The sequence below is a fragment of the Macaca nemestrina genome, chromosome 19 (genome assembly GCF_043159975.1).
Source record: "Macaca nemestrina isolate mMacNem1 chromosome 19, mMacNem.hap1, whole genome shotgun sequence".
Taxonomy (NCBI): domain Eukaryota; kingdom Metazoa; phylum Chordata; class Mammalia; order Primates; family Cercopithecidae; genus Macaca; species Macaca nemestrina.
Window position 1 is genome coordinate 15705305 of NC_092143.1, and position 15890 is coordinate 15721194.

The 15890-nt window shown below is 34.6% G+C and overlaps 1 long non-coding RNA gene across 2 annotated transcripts in view; it reads right to left on the reverse strand.

Moving 5' to 3' along the window:
- The window catches only part of LOC105476976 (uncharacterized), a 543799-nt gene that overhangs the window by 53702 nt on the left and 474207 nt on the right, over window positions 1-15890 (reverse strand). Inside the window, exon 6 of one of the 2 annotated variants that reach the window (XR_984373.2) lies at window positions 10660-11038. The exons of the other annotated variant lie outside the window; for it this stretch is intronic. This is a non-coding gene — a long non-coding RNA (uncharacterized lncRNA). Of the gene's footprint in view, window positions 1-10659; window positions 11039-15890 lie in introns of those variants that run through there. 2 annotated transcript variants of the gene reach the window in all.

Below are 15890 nucleotides of genomic sequence, written 5' to 3' on the forward strand. Positions count from 1 at the left end.
TATATATTACATATATTATATTATATAATATATATTATATATTTATGTATAATATATTATGTATTATATATTACATATAACGACATATATGTTAGTGAGTTACTGAATATATGTGTGTATACTAACATATATACTAACTTATGTATATATGTATATACTAACTTATGTATATGCAAACATATATGTTATGTATATAATATATAAGCTATATATAACATATATGTTTATGATTTATTGTATATATATGTATATACTAACTTTGTTGTTACTGAGTTACCAAATCAACAAGATTAGCATATATATACTGATAGTACATATATAATACATCCTGTGTGTATGTGTATATATACTAATCTTGTTAATAGTTATACCTATACTTGGTGAAATTAAAATATATGTTTTTAACAACATCCTGAACAGCAGAATTTTTATTAACATGAATTTAGATGTACTTAAGCCATATTTAGCTATGAAAATAAATATTTAAGAGATTTGTCTCATTTGCAATTTTGTTTTATTCAACTTTTAAACAAACAAGCAAACAAAAAATCAAAACAATTACAGGAGCAGTTTCTTCAGGGTTAGATAATGCATTTCCTAAATCAAAACCAGTGTACTTAGCTCTTAAAGTTTTGCCAGAAATCATTTTTTAAGTCTTGAATATATTCCATAAAGTGTACCACTTAAGATTTATAGTGATCTTTAAAAGTAACCTTATTGGACAATGACTTGAATGTTCTTACATTGTATGTGAAAGAAAGGAATGTCCTTTCCAGTTGAGCAGTTAGTACTTATCTACACAGGGTGTGCAGTGCAGCTGAAGGATTTGATATTTGGTGAGAATTAGCTTCAGCTTACTAGCTCAGTGAAATTAAATCATTTAAGTGGAAAACTTGTTTGTTTTCAATATGATGATTAATATAGTATCACATTTCCTTCAAGCTCAAAAATGTAATATCAGCTGGCTCTCTTTTTATTGGGAGAGAAGAGATTTGTCCCTGCCAATTCCAGAAGTCCAAATTAATTTCTGACAGCTGGGAGATGGAGAGATCTAATGAGAATTGTATTAATTCAGAGTGTAGCCAGAACTAAACTACTCACGAAGGAAGAGTGGCAGAGTGAAATGCAATGTGATCTTCCAGATAAAGTCTGAAATTTAACTCTGGTTTGGCCACTAGTGACAGTGGTTTTATGCAAGTGATTTAACCTTTGAGGGCTTCAATTTTCCTAACAATAAAATAGATTTATTCACAATCCCAGGGAATTAGAAAAAATAAAATAATATGTCTTAAAGGTCTTTGTATTTGGAAAAAAAAGCTACAGAATCACACTATTATGGAAGATTCAATATGCTCATTTGAAAAATAAGTCACATTTGTTTTATATAAAAATAACAGCATAATTCATGCAATTCTTAATCATGAAATGCATGAGTGTCACACAGTACATTACAAGTAGAAGAGTAGGAATGGTTTACCTACATGTGAACTTGGAGCATTCCAATGAACACTTAATGCCAGCCTTATTTGGATCTAGTGTGATATCATTTGAAAAGGGATATTCAATATAAAAAATTACAGTTTTATGAATAGAATGGTTAGGCTCAAAACATAAAAAGCATCTTTTCAGAAGAAAATGTTAATGAGATTTTATAGTGTTAACTATAATCTGTAATCTACAGACCCTAAAGGTAAACCAAGTAGCCACTTTAAAGGCATTACCTGTAAATTTGTTATCAATCTATCTATTTTAATTTGGTGACCAAAAGGTATAGTTTTCTAAATAATATGATAATGAGTCAGAAGCTATGGTATTAAATATGTATATGTTCAAGTTAGTATAGCGGTTCTCTTTTTACTTACATTCATGTTGCTGTGAAATCATTTAATATTTCCTCAGAAGCTGGGAGACACTTTGTTCTGTGGTATTGTTTCCCATTCAATACTTTCACCAAGTCAGTTTTGCCATCTCACACACACACACACACACACACACTCACACACAGACACACTCATGCTGTTTTCATATTTTCAGCTTTCTTGGCAGTTGCAGAGATCTAGATTTTGCTGATATCTGCACTATGCTGGTGTTTCTTCAAGTTCTAGTCTATACACACACTTTTTCCATTGGTATTGTTCAGGTTGACACATCATTGCATATTCCCTTGTATTATTGTCAGTAATATTGCTAATCCTTCCATATATTTATGCACTACATACACAAAATGCCTTTAAACTCTAAATTCTTTTCTGCTGATATTGCACTTTTTACTGTGTTAAATATAAAAAGGCAATAAATAAACCTTAATTAAGAGGAAGAAAACCTGCAATTTCTGCTTCAATCTCCTACCTCATAGCTCTGGGAAAGTTGTTTCACCAGCCTCTAATGAAAAGACTCGGAGATGAAGTAGGGGAGAATTCGAAGGGTACTGCCTGAATAGACATCAAGAAATATTCTGGGGAAAAAACTAACATAAAATCAGTAATCTATGGTCATTGTTTAGCTCAAGATGTATATGATGAGAAGTGTGCAGAATTATCTGTGAAGTAGTCTTGACAAATTGGTTTAACATGAATTTAATCAAACTTCAATGATTTATTTATTAGTGCATAGAGGAGATATTTGTAACAGAGAAATAAACTACACCACAAGCAACAATCTGAAAATTTCAGAATGTCAAACATTCTAACAGTCAGCTGCTCTGATTTTCTCATCAAGTCAATGTCATAGAGGAATAAGGGTGTGGCAAGTACAATAAAACCCTAGATGAAAGGTACAATCATCTAATTTCTATGTATGAACTTTTATTGCCATCAAGTTCAAAAAAATCACCAAAACGTAAAGACGTTTAGGAGAGAAACAGAATACTGTGAATACATACTGGAGGATGAATTATATAAAATGATTACAAGAGGTGAAGAATGGAAACTATGTTTAATATGGTATTCTCTTCCATGCTACTACTCCTTCAGGAAGAAAGGACATACAAAATTGAATTCTAATATTGCTTTGTAGATTAAGAAGAAATATTAAGTGTACACAGGACAGTTTTTCTCCAGAATACCATTACTTTATGATTTTTTTTTTTTTTGGTTTAGAGCATTTATTAATGCTCTTTTGGGTTGGCCATCCAACCCAAAAGTGTACACTGTATGTTATCACACTGTCTTTAGAAAATCATGTCTTTGCAAAATCTGCAAATCTAGTACATATGTGAGTCTTCATTTTATCTTGAAATTAAGAGTACCTACATAAAAGTTTTTAAGGATAAGTTGTAGAGGCTTAATTACAGTTCTCCATCCCAGAATATGAGAAGATGAAAGATGGTAGGCCTTCAAATAAAGCCTTGAAATGTACTCACCTTTCATTTATTTGTGTCAAAAACCTACATCTTCACAGTTCTAGTATAATGAGCTATGGCAGTCATGGGAACAATTCCAGCTCCTATTTTCATTATATTGAACCTGTACACATGGTCTATTGATAAGTGGTTGCTGTGTCAGGTGCTTAAAAATGGGGGTCAAGGAAAGCATAAAGGAACGTCAAGAACTGGATGAGACGGCTCACACCTCTAATCCCAGCAAATGGGGAGGTTGAAGGTAGAGGATCGCTTGATGCTGGGAGTAGGAGACAATCCTGGGCAACATAGACAGACCCTGTTTTTCCAAAAATTAAAAAAAAAAAATAGCTGGATGAGGTGACGTGCACCAGGAGGCAAGGACAGAGGATCACTTGCTCCCAGGAGTTTGAGTTTACAGTGAGCCATAATCACACCACTAAACTCCAGCACAGGTGACAGAGCAAGAGATAAGAGAGTACCATTCACAGAAATATGCTAATGCAGATAATAATAATTTGGATTCAAATTTTTGCACATTTGTGTGTAGATGAATAATTGAATTTACACAAATTAACCTAATTGCAAATAAAATTAAGAAATTCTAACTGTGTTTACCAATTATAGGAGATGGAAAGTAGTGTATAATTTTCATGTCACCCCCCGGTTGGACTCACCTATTCCCTACTCCTTGCTGGGAAGGACAAATATCAACTCTTAGATTAAAGAACATCATAAGCCTAAGAACACTCTTTCTTTCTCTGTACTCTTTCTCCAAACTTTTTGTTGTTGTTGTTTTGAGATGGAGTCTCGCCCTGTCACCCAGGCTGGAATGTAATGGCACAATCTCGGCTCATGGCAAACTTCATCTCCTGGGTTCACGCCATTCTCCTGCCTCAGCCTCCCGAGTAGCTGGAACTACAGGCGCCCGACACCACGCCCGGCTACTTTGTATTTTTAGTAGAGATGGGGTTTCACCATGTTAGCCAGGATGGTCTTGATCTCCTGACCTCATGATCTGCCTGCCTCGGCCTCCCAAAGTTTTGGGATTACAGGTGTGAGCCACTGTGCCTGGCTCAAACTTTTTAAGTTTAAACTCATACGTTTGGGACCAGGGGACATTAAACCTAACCCCTAGAATTAAATATGAAAATAATTTAGCAAGTTGGAATGTTAAAATTAGAAATTAATATTTTAAGTCATTAATTGAAAACAAATCTTCCTTTGAGTAAACCACAAAAGAGATTTTTGGACATTTGAAGCTATCCTGAAGTCATTACACAGTAGTTTTGAGATATAAAGGAAGACATTGACTGAAGTTATGCTATATAAATTTCTAAAACATGAAGAAATAAGCTAAAATAGTTTTCAGAAAACAATCTATTTGTATTAGAGTTAAACAGAAGTAAAAAATTTCAAATGACCAGTTCCTTTTGCTACCGTGGGAAATGCAAGGGACTATATGTGTATCACTTTTTTTTTTCTCTCTAAGAACGCAGCATCCAATGTCCTAGATACCAAGCAATTTTCATGCTTCCCTTGCAGTGTATGATTTATTCATGATTCGTACTATCAACCAGAATAGTTATATCATTTTTCATGAATTTTTCTGACATTGCTCATCCTTCCTTTAAAGACTGATTTCTTTTATAGCACCTCAACCTTTTTTTCTGATTTTTTTTGAGGGGTGTGACACGGTGGTGTTGAACTGTTGCAATATCAGCAGTGTCTCAGTTAATGAAAGCTCTCAGCTCAAAAACACTTCATTTCTCTTTCTATCCCTCACTTGCAATTGCATGCTTTTAATCCCCAAAACTATTAGGCAAGGGAAGGAAAAATGCTGTTTTCGACAGTGCATTTCAACATGAAGCCTGGAGAGAGTGGAAGATCTGTATATTTAGAATAAGATGCCATCACATACCAGAATATGTGTAAAGTTTGAAATCCCTCCTTTTCAAAATTGTAATGTATACAGGTATAGTGGAAAAACAAACCAAATGGCACTAACAAATCTCAACTACAAAAGTAAAACGATGTCTTTGACATGAATATTTGTGTGCAGTGATTTCACCCACAGACATATAGAGTTAGTGCTCTAAGTATTCTGTCATTCATGCATGTCGACTGTTAACTTGCATGTATGTGACACACTTTGACAGTGTGTATAATTTCTCTTATATCTAAATCATATCCCTTGATTTTTTAGATAGTTCTGATCTTGTCATTTAATCTTATCATTTCTTTATAATCAGTTAAAACTAATTGAAAATACAACTATCTCTTAGAAATTATCAAATAAAATTATGAGATGTATGAGATCTCAAATAAAAATTACTGAGAATAATACAATACATCCTGTCCAGTAACTCATAAAAATGTAAAATACTTGAAAAGTTAGTAAGATTGTAGGACTAGTTTTCCCTATTCAAAAGTGACATTCTAATGAAGTTTACATTTTGGGTCTATGTTATATTTAAAATTAATTACAGAAAATAACCTCTGTATTTAAAAAAGAAAAAAAGCAAATATATTGACCATATTTTGTGAGTAATTGGCATAGAGAGGCTGTTACTCAGCAAACCCAGAAGAGCCCTTAGGCAGATTACAAGGCAGATATAAAGATATTTGTGTAAAAGTTGGAAATTGATGTGTTCTCCAATGCATTGTTTTCTATTTTGAAACCCTAAGAATGAAATGATTAAGAAAGTCTAATTCTTAAGGAAGGACATGTTCGCTGAAAACTAACTAATGATGTTTCAGGCATGTATTGCACGTTTGCCTCGCATTTCTCTAAATGTAAGGGTCGTACATCTCATTTTACTGCGCATCCTAAGAAGCGTCTAAGAATGTGAGAATCACACTAATCTATTCCATTACTAACTTGTATCTAGCAGCACAATGTTTCTTTTTATTAGAATATTTTTCTCAAAAGCCTTGAGACAAAAGTTAGAAGCAAGTTCCTAGGTGGACTTCATCAGTGAGTACAGCTGAGATTGACAAATAATTAGATGATAAAATGTCTTCCCCTAAATAAAATTCCATAAGTGCATTATTTCAGCAGGACTTATCTGAATTTATAGACTATATGCAGAAACTTGTCAAAATAATTCAAGAGTCTGTTTCATATTTTGGCTAGTCATAAGAAACATTTGATAACGATGTTGACTGCTATGGGCATAAAACAGAGTGTATTGTCTTGTGTGGTGAGTATTGAGGGCTGTAATTAACACAAGATATTTTAGATTTATTCCTAAATTCTTTTGATAACATTATATCCCAATTAGGTATTTCTGTGTTTTATGATAATGCACTGAGCATACTTTCTTTCAAATGTTTGCTGTTGCCTTTTACATAAATATCTTGTGAAACATTATCCATTCTCCTACTTCTTCTAAGCCTTATGGTATGTAGAGAAAATTGTACTTATACACAGAGTATTTATTCAGAAGTTATGTGGAAGAGCCACTATGTGAGAAACCAACATGTTTCAAGGACTGAAAATGTAATTAGGGCAAGTCACCAGCTACCTATTCTTGAAAGGTTGAAATATAGCAACTCTGAGGCTCTGTTTAGAAGGTAATACATTTGAAGAATAAACCGGAGATATTAACATATGCCTTTATTCATTACAATTGAAGAAACTGAGTATAATTATGGGCATACTGTTGGGATTGGTGTTTATAGTGCTATGTAATGCACAGACATCCTTATTAGCTCTGAATTTTTATTTCTTGTGTGCAAAATTGTATTGCACAGTTTCACAGCTTAAAACCATAGCCCTTAATAAACCAGAGGTGTTCCATCTAGTCAATGAGATCACTAACTGAAGTGTCAGCACTGCTTGAAGAGGAAGTCATAAAACACAAATTAAAAGCCTCTATTTTATTACCTAAATAAAACAAACTTAGATGGGGAATATAAAACTCTTTCCCAAAATTTCACAGAGGTATGATGCAACAGTTCAGGATATTCCATGATATCTTTCAAAGCCAAACATAATTAGAAATAGAGAAATCTAGTTATTGCTTTATGGGAAAAAATGTCACAACAGCTGTGTTCTTACTAAAAATGGACATGAAGCTTATCTCTCACTTACATCTTTCAGGGGAAAGAAGTATTATGACTTTCATGTATTACCTTCTTCTTGCTAATACATTTTGAAATTTCAACATCAGTCCAAATGATTTATGTCACTAATTAAGCAGACATTTGGGGATGATTTTGCAAAGGCTCATGTGAGCCATATCTTGCATGAAACTGTCCTCTCCAAGTCTGGTTGTGTTTAATGGCCTAGCATATCAATGATTTAGGCTATATTTGGTGGATTACAATAAGTGTGTTAGTGCTCAATGAAAAATAGCATAAACACCTATGAATTCAAAAGTACTATGAAGTAATTAGAATGTGTTGAAATACAATCTCATAAAATGTCCTACCTTCTATGGTTTAGATGTTTGTCCCCCCAGTATCTCATATTGAAATGAGATTCCCTGTGTTGGATATGGGGCCTGGTGGCAGGTAATTGGATCATGGAGGCAGATCCTTCATGAATGGCTTAGCACTATCCCTTGGGTGATTAGTGAGTTCTCACTCTGTTAGTTAACATAAAACTTGGTTGTTTGAAAGAGTACAGGATCTTGTCTTTCTCTCTTTCATGTTGCCCTTCTTGAAATGTGATGTGCCTGTTCTCCCTTCAACTTCCACCATGACTAGAAGCTTCCTGAGGCCTCAGCCAAAGCTGAGCAGATGCTGGCACTACACTTCCTGTAGAGCCTGCAGAACCGTGAGTCAATTAAACCTCTTTTCTTTATAACTTACTCAGCCTCAGGTATTTCTTTATAGGAATGCAAGAACAAATTAACACACTACCTAAGACAGAAAAATAAATTAAAGAAAATGCATTGGCTTGCAGGTCATTCTGGTACTTCCTAAAACCATAGTTGTCTCAGTGATCACTAAGATCTGAAGTTAATTTATTGTCAACATTGCAAATGTACAATAATCATAACAGTATTTGTAAGAAATGAACAGAAACAAGGAACACAAATACAAATGAAGAACTTACAGAATATAGTTGCTACCACAATGTCCATGAAGGGTATAATGTTTATATTTGGTGCACAGAAGAGAAGAGAAATTATAAGAAAACTTATCCATCTGCTTTCTGATGAATTTAAGAACGTCTATTAATTGTCATAAATAATATAAAAAACTAGGAGGTAAAATTAGCAATATATAACTCCCATAAAATACTCTCTCTCATAAAAATATTGAGTCTAGAATATATAAAGAAATCCACTATGTCAGTATGAAAAAAGTCATTCTACACTAAAGCTGAGAAAGTATTTCACAAATATGGAAAAATAAATGGCTAATTTAATCATGCTCTATTTTATTACTAATCAGAGATTAATACCATGCTTAAGTCCATTTCACAAACAGAAATTGGGAATATTTTAAAAGTCTAAGAATAGCAAGGATTGTCAAGAATGTGTACAATCATAATTCTCATATACTGTTAGTAGAGATACAAATTGGGAGAAAAATTTGGAAAGCAGTTGGTATATTTTAATAATGTAGCTTTTTCAAATCTATTTCATTCCTAAATATATACCTTATAGAAATTCTCATGCACAAGTACCAAGACACATGCACAAGAATATTTATAGAAATATTGTTCATAATATCAATTAAGTTAAAATATTAAAATGGCCATCAGTATTAGGAAAAACTATATATATATGTGTGTGTGTATGGGGGGGTTATACTCGTATATCAAAATAACATAGCACCACTAAGAATAAACTAAAGTTGTGCACAAAAACATTAATGAATTTTTAAAAAATAATATGCAAAATACACAAGCACTTTTCCATTGATATTCTGTTAAGATAAACTTAAAGGAAACATAAATAAATATTAAAACTATAAATCAAAACAAGGAGATAAGAAACACAAATATCAGGCTGGCAGTTGCCACATTAAATAAACAGGAGGCCATTACCCCGAAGCTGCCTTTATACTTTGAGTTACTATGGAACCAACCTCACCTAATTTAATACATATACAAACCAAAAGCTAACTTAGGAGTATATATTTTTGTAACCCATAGCTAGATTTGTCATTCACAGGCAGACAAATGTTCAGACTATGTCCAAACAAGACAAATGCATCATCATGCCAGTTCCAAATGAGGCCAATCTGTAGCCAATCAAGTGTTTTCTCTTGTTTGCTTCCATGTTCCTTATGAAAGCTCATTGCTCATGTTGCTGAGTGGAGTTTATGAACCTGTTCTGGTTCTAATGCTGCCTGATTTATGATCCTTCTTTGTTCACAAGAACTCTGCTAAATTTTATTTTTCTAAATGCTTTTTCTTTTAATATAGCTCATAGATGATAAAATAAAATAAAATAAAATTGGGGAGGCACATGGAGCTCCTTTATTTCTTAATCTGAATGGTGAGTACATTGATGTTTTGTAATTTTCATTTCTCTTTTTTATACTGTAAATCCAATGTATATACACTCTGTATATTTCAAAATGCCACAACTCATCACTTCTCGGCCTTTTGATTAAGATCGAGTGAAAAATGCCACAACTTCAAGACAAATCTAATGGTAGTAATTATGTGTAGATTCTGGATTTAAATATGCTAGAGTTCACATCTTCATTTTTTATTTAAAATATTTTTGTGTATAATATAACCATAGCCACTATACAAAAGTTGGAAATAAAAGCCACTTATAACATGTTGCTGAGATAGACACACATTCAATATTTTATGTGTTATGCTTTAGGGTTAAGTTTTGAGCCTTTTAAAATGCTAACACATGTCAAAAACAAATGTACTACATAGAAGAATTCCAAATACTTTATATAATTTACTTCCTACTCATGGAAGTGGACCTTAATGCCACATTCTCCAAGCATAATCTGTACTTGGTTTGGCTCTGTGTTTCCACCCAAAACTCATGTTGAATTGTGATCTCAAGTGTTGGAGGTGGGGCCTGGCGGGAGGAGACTGAATCATGAGGGTGGATTTCCCCCTTGCTGTTCTTATGATAATGAGTGAATTCTCATGAGATCTGGTTGTTTAGAAGTATGTAACACTTCCCTTTTTCCTCTCTCCCTCCTGCCACCATGTGAAGAAGATGATTGTTTCACTTTTTACCATGTAATTTTCCCGAGACTGCCCTAACCACGCTTCCTGTACAGCCTGCAGAACTGTGAGTCAATTAAATCTGTTTTCATTATAAAGTACTCAATCTCAAGTAGTTCTTTATAGCAGTGTGAGAATGGACTAATACAGTGACTTACTTTATATGAATGGAGAATGGAAAAGGGAGGGAATAAGAATTTTACAGAGGAGGCACCTGGCTAATACTACCTGAGTCAGCTGATCAGGGTTTACATCATCACTGAACAGTCATGTTGATGGTTGACAGCACGTACCCAATCAATGATGTGGTTAGAAGGGCCCTTCACCTCTGTGTTATTCCTCCCCAAAACTCACAACCCCAAACTAGATATGAGAAAAACTTCAGACAAACCCCACTTGAGTGACCTCCTACAAAACACCTGAGCCACACTCCTCGAAACACCCAACATCATAAAAACAAGGAAGGTCTGATTAACTGTTCCCAGCCAGAGAAACCTAGGAAAACATGAGGACTAAATGCAATGTGGTATCCTGGATGAGATCTGAAACAGAGATAGACATTAAGAAATATTAATAAAATCAAAGTAAAGTATGAAGTACAGTAAATAATAGGATGGCAATATTGTTTTATTGCTTGTGAGAAATATACCACACTAATGTAATATATTCACGATAGAGGAAACTGAATATGGGTATATGAGCACCCTTTGAACTATCTTTACAGTTTTCCTGTGATTCTAAAACAATTCTAATGTAAATAATTATTTTATAAAATCAAAATGAAAATCAACATCATACATTTTTTCCCCTTTCTTCTTTTGTTTTTTGTGTTTTCGTTTAGCATATTAATTCCTACCTGTTCTCAAATTATAATTCAATTTACTACTTTCTGAGGGAAGATTTTCCTGACCATACACAATTGCGATTTATTCTATTATATTCTCTTATAGTACACTTTCAAATTTATATCTGTTTTAGTAAATGATTAATATTTTTTCTCCACCAGATGAAAATCTCAATAAAATCAAATCATAGTGTCTGCTTTTGGTAACTGAACGTCTTGGGATCTGACACAGAACCTCCTCATTTAATATGTGAAAATGAACATAAGGATTTAAAATGGAATGAAAACATTTTAATAGTGTATATATTTTTTTCTTGCTAATTCAGATTATCTAGCATCCTGTGGCACTAGAAATAAAAATAGGGTATTAAGAGCTACAGAAAGCTCATGACTATGCCAAATGCAGCAGGCCCAGTACGAAAATGTACTTCACAGTCCAGCGTGGTGACTCACGCCTGTAATCCCAGCACTTTGGGAGGCTGAGGTGTGTGGATCATGAGGTCAGGAGTTTGATCCCAGTCTGACCAACATGGTGAAACTCCATCTCTAGTAAAAATACAAAAATTAGTTGGGTGTGGTGGCGGGCGCCTGTAGTCCCAGCTACTCGGGAGGCTGAGGCAGGAGAATGGCGGGAACCCAGGAGGCGGAGCTTGCAGTGAGCTGAGATCTGGCCACTGCACTCCAGCCTGGGCGACAGAGCGAGACTCCGTCTCAAAAAAAAAAAAAAAAAAAAAAAAAAAAAGAAAACGTACTTCACAATCTTCTTTATTTTGTAGTGTAGCAGATTTCTGGTGCAGTCACATTTCCTGTCTTTAGACTAACTGACGGGAGGGAGGAATTCCAGGTTTCAGTTTGCTACATGGTATAATTTTCCAAGACAAGAACCTACACCCTATAGCATATTGTCATTTCAGAGCTAGAACCTGTAAAACTTGCAATAAGACCATTGCCGACCCATCTCTGCCATTATATTTAAGGAAATGAGTTTAGGAAGCACAGTACCTATTTAAAAATGCTTCATACTAACACTCTAAAATTTCATAAGCTAATATTGAACTCAAATTTTTTTTTTAAATGTACCGTGCATAAAATAAGACCTTATAATGGACCTTAGAATATAAACAGCTAGAAAAATAAAAGTAGTGTGATAAATTTTAAAATTACTTTTTGCTGGTGAATTTTTTTTCTTTCACCAGTGTGTTCACAGTAAGTTATATTTCAAGTCATCTCATGCTGGCGACTTGGACATTATGGTTTTCAATGTAATTCCACAACATAAATATACCGTCTTAACAGTATTTGAATAACCCTAAGAATTACAATGCATTTTAACTCTGTTAGTCATAAGGAATGAAGCATACACAGCTACATTTCTATAATGCATCGCACTTATACAACTCTAGGATGCCTTTAAATTTAACCAGGGTCCCCTTCCTCCAGGACTGCTTTGTTGAAAACCAGGGAGTTTGCAAGTTTAGGGATGATACACTGTGCTAGAGACAGGCACAGTGATGCCGTGTACCAGATAATAATTTTAGAAGTTAAAAGTTAACGTCATTCCAGGTCTGTCATAGGAACCACTGAATTGTTAATTTTCAAAATTTGTTTTAAAGTGAGGCAGGCAATTTTGGTGGCAGGGGAGGGTTCTTTCTTTCTTTTTTTTTTTTTTTTTTGAGACGGAGTCTCACTCTGTCGCCCAGGCTGGAGTGCAGTGGCCGGATCTCAGCTCACTGCAAGCTCCGCCTCCCGGGTTTACACCATTCTCCTGCCTCAGCCTTCCCGAGTAGCTGGGACTACATTTAAAGGTCTTTGAGTGCAAAATGAATTCAGCATCTTTGGGGGCTACGGAATTTGGAAGAGCACGATGTCCACTAGGCAAGCTTCAATTTCTTAAGTGCCTACAGACACATGCATGTGTGCATGAGTGTATGTGCTTCCAGTAAAGAATTTTAGGGTTTATACTATGTGTGGTACTAGAAATCCAGGTCAGCTATGCTTTCAAATATGCACATGCAATCTTTTTGAACAGGCGTTGTTATTTGAGCATCACTGATTCAGAAAACATCAATTGAATGTGGTTGTAAAACAAATCTTACTGCTTTCTGTGTCCCATCAACCAGGAATGATTAGTTCTCGAGGTTTGCAGACTCTTAGAAATGTGATACAAATTCATAGAGTAGGACTTTTCCTTTGACGTATAAGCATGATCAAAAATCCATCTCTCCAGACAATATTTAGTTCAGTGGGGGGACTCTTAAACTTAAATCTAGCTGTGTCTGCAAGGCTGCTCTAGGTTATATTTCTGCTGCTTCAAAAGGAATTCCGATGAGCATTGATTTCCAATAACCTGTAAAATCTGTGACACCTCCCTACAGGCTCAAGTTGAGGATGTCAAACCTGGGTTGGCCTTTCTGCACCTGGCATCTTTTAGAAGCATAGCAAGGCACATTTCCACGGAGTGGGAAGAAAGCCAAGTGCATGTTAAGCAAGTCATAAAGATAAGACTTAACTGTTTCCAGAGGATTGGTGATTTTCTATGACCCGAAAATAAAAATCAAAATAACATTCGAGCATCCTCACTCATTTGAGAGTAACACTTGGGTAGTTTTGATGGAACTGGGTCACTGCTTTTAAGGATTATGCTTTCTAAACTGGAAACAATGTATATTCAAAGAAGCTGCAATCTCTAGGATTTTGGGGGGTGGGGGGAGAAGCATTTTTTCAGTGAAATTGATTCTGTGATAAATATTTTTTCTTTCTTCTCAGGATTTCTTATCTAAATCCATACATTATAAACTGGGCTCTTCAAAGCTTCAAAAATTGACAAGACTCTAAGAAAATGAATGGACTTGAAATAAACCATGTCTTTTAATGCAGGCTTGGACTAGGTGGTAGCAATGAATCTGTAACATCCGAATTTAAATGCTTTCTAGACAATGTGTAGGACCTACTTTTTATCTTTCTTGTAAACTTGAGGTGCTGTTTAAGAATCTCATTGCCAACAGGATCAAAAGAATTTCTCACCCTTATGTATATTTTACTTTCCTTTCAACTATTTATTTTTCTTAAGAAAATGTCTTATCTTTCTCCAGTGAATATATTCTTGTCTGACTTTCTTGAACAGCACATTAACAATGAACTTATAATATACAGACAAACTCTATCAACTTCTTTGTTTTTGAAGACTTTAACTGAATTCATTTCTTTTCAAAAGCCATATTTTTGATAGTAGACTGGGAAAACAGCATTACAACTTTGGGGAAAAATTATCGACATATATTCACAAAAAAGTCTTATTAATCCTGATCTAAATTACAATAATGTGTCTTATCCACTGAAGTCCAAACTCACTTTTTCAACTTCCAACTTGAAATATCCACATGGATGAAAGTTATTGTGCTCACAGCAGAACTCCAGACTTCCAAGTTCAAACCTGCTCCTTTACCGGCCATTTCCAGCTCTGCCAATGAAACCAGTTTCCCAAAGCAAATCCTAAGAGCCATTCTTCATTTCTCTTTTTTCTATACCTTTTCTCTAATCTACACCTTCACCATGTTTCATCAAGTCTATTTCCAAAGTTCATAGTTTATATTTTTCCCCATTTTTACCACCAAGACCCCAGTTCAAGCCACCATCGTCTATCTCAGGACTATTGTGTTAGCGTTGTAACTGGTTTTTCGACTTCTATTCTTTAAAATCCCTCCATAGAATGCACTGATGATGCAGAAGAGGGATAGTGGGTAGGGATGGGAGAATGGAGAGGGAGTGGAACTATTTAAAAATGTAAATCAGATCATTTTTACCACTAATTGAAATTTTATACTGTCTTCTTATTTCATTTGGAGTAAGTCCACTGTCCTTAATATGGACCCTGACAATATCTCATAGTTTTCATGCTACTAAAATCCCCTTCCCTGCTGTTAATCTAGCTCTACTGAGTACTCTGCTGTTCCTCAAATCATGCAGTTTTGTTCTTTCCTGAGGCTCTTTGCTCTTGTTGCTCTGTCTGCCTGAGCCCACTTGTCTCAGTTCTTTCCTGAGAACCACATTTCACGTAAAGAATCTCCCATTCACTCCCAATCCCTGCAAATCACATTATGACTGTTCCTTAACTCATGTATCAGTCTGTAAAATTATCTGTTTTATGTACCTGCTGACTTGCTGTTTCCCTTCAGACCCTACAATGTAAGTTCCACTAGAGCAGAAACTTTCTCATCCACTATGAAGACCATGAGCCTATCAGAGTGCCTGGCATATATATTAATTAATAAAAATATATTGGTCAAGTAAATGATGAATCAATGAGATACCTTACTATTAGTATCAAGGGTAGTGCCACACATAAGACCTTTACTTAATTTCAGAGTTCACATATCTGGTTTGAATAAATTCATTAACTTAGGACTTAATTATCAGTTAGCCTAAGGATGAACATCTTTTCAAACGCTCTTACTGCTGCTAAAAACACAGATGAGTTCATGTTCTTCAACCCTCTCCCCTAAAAAAAAAAGGAAAGTTTAAGTAATCAAGTGTTATAACGTTTACTTCGT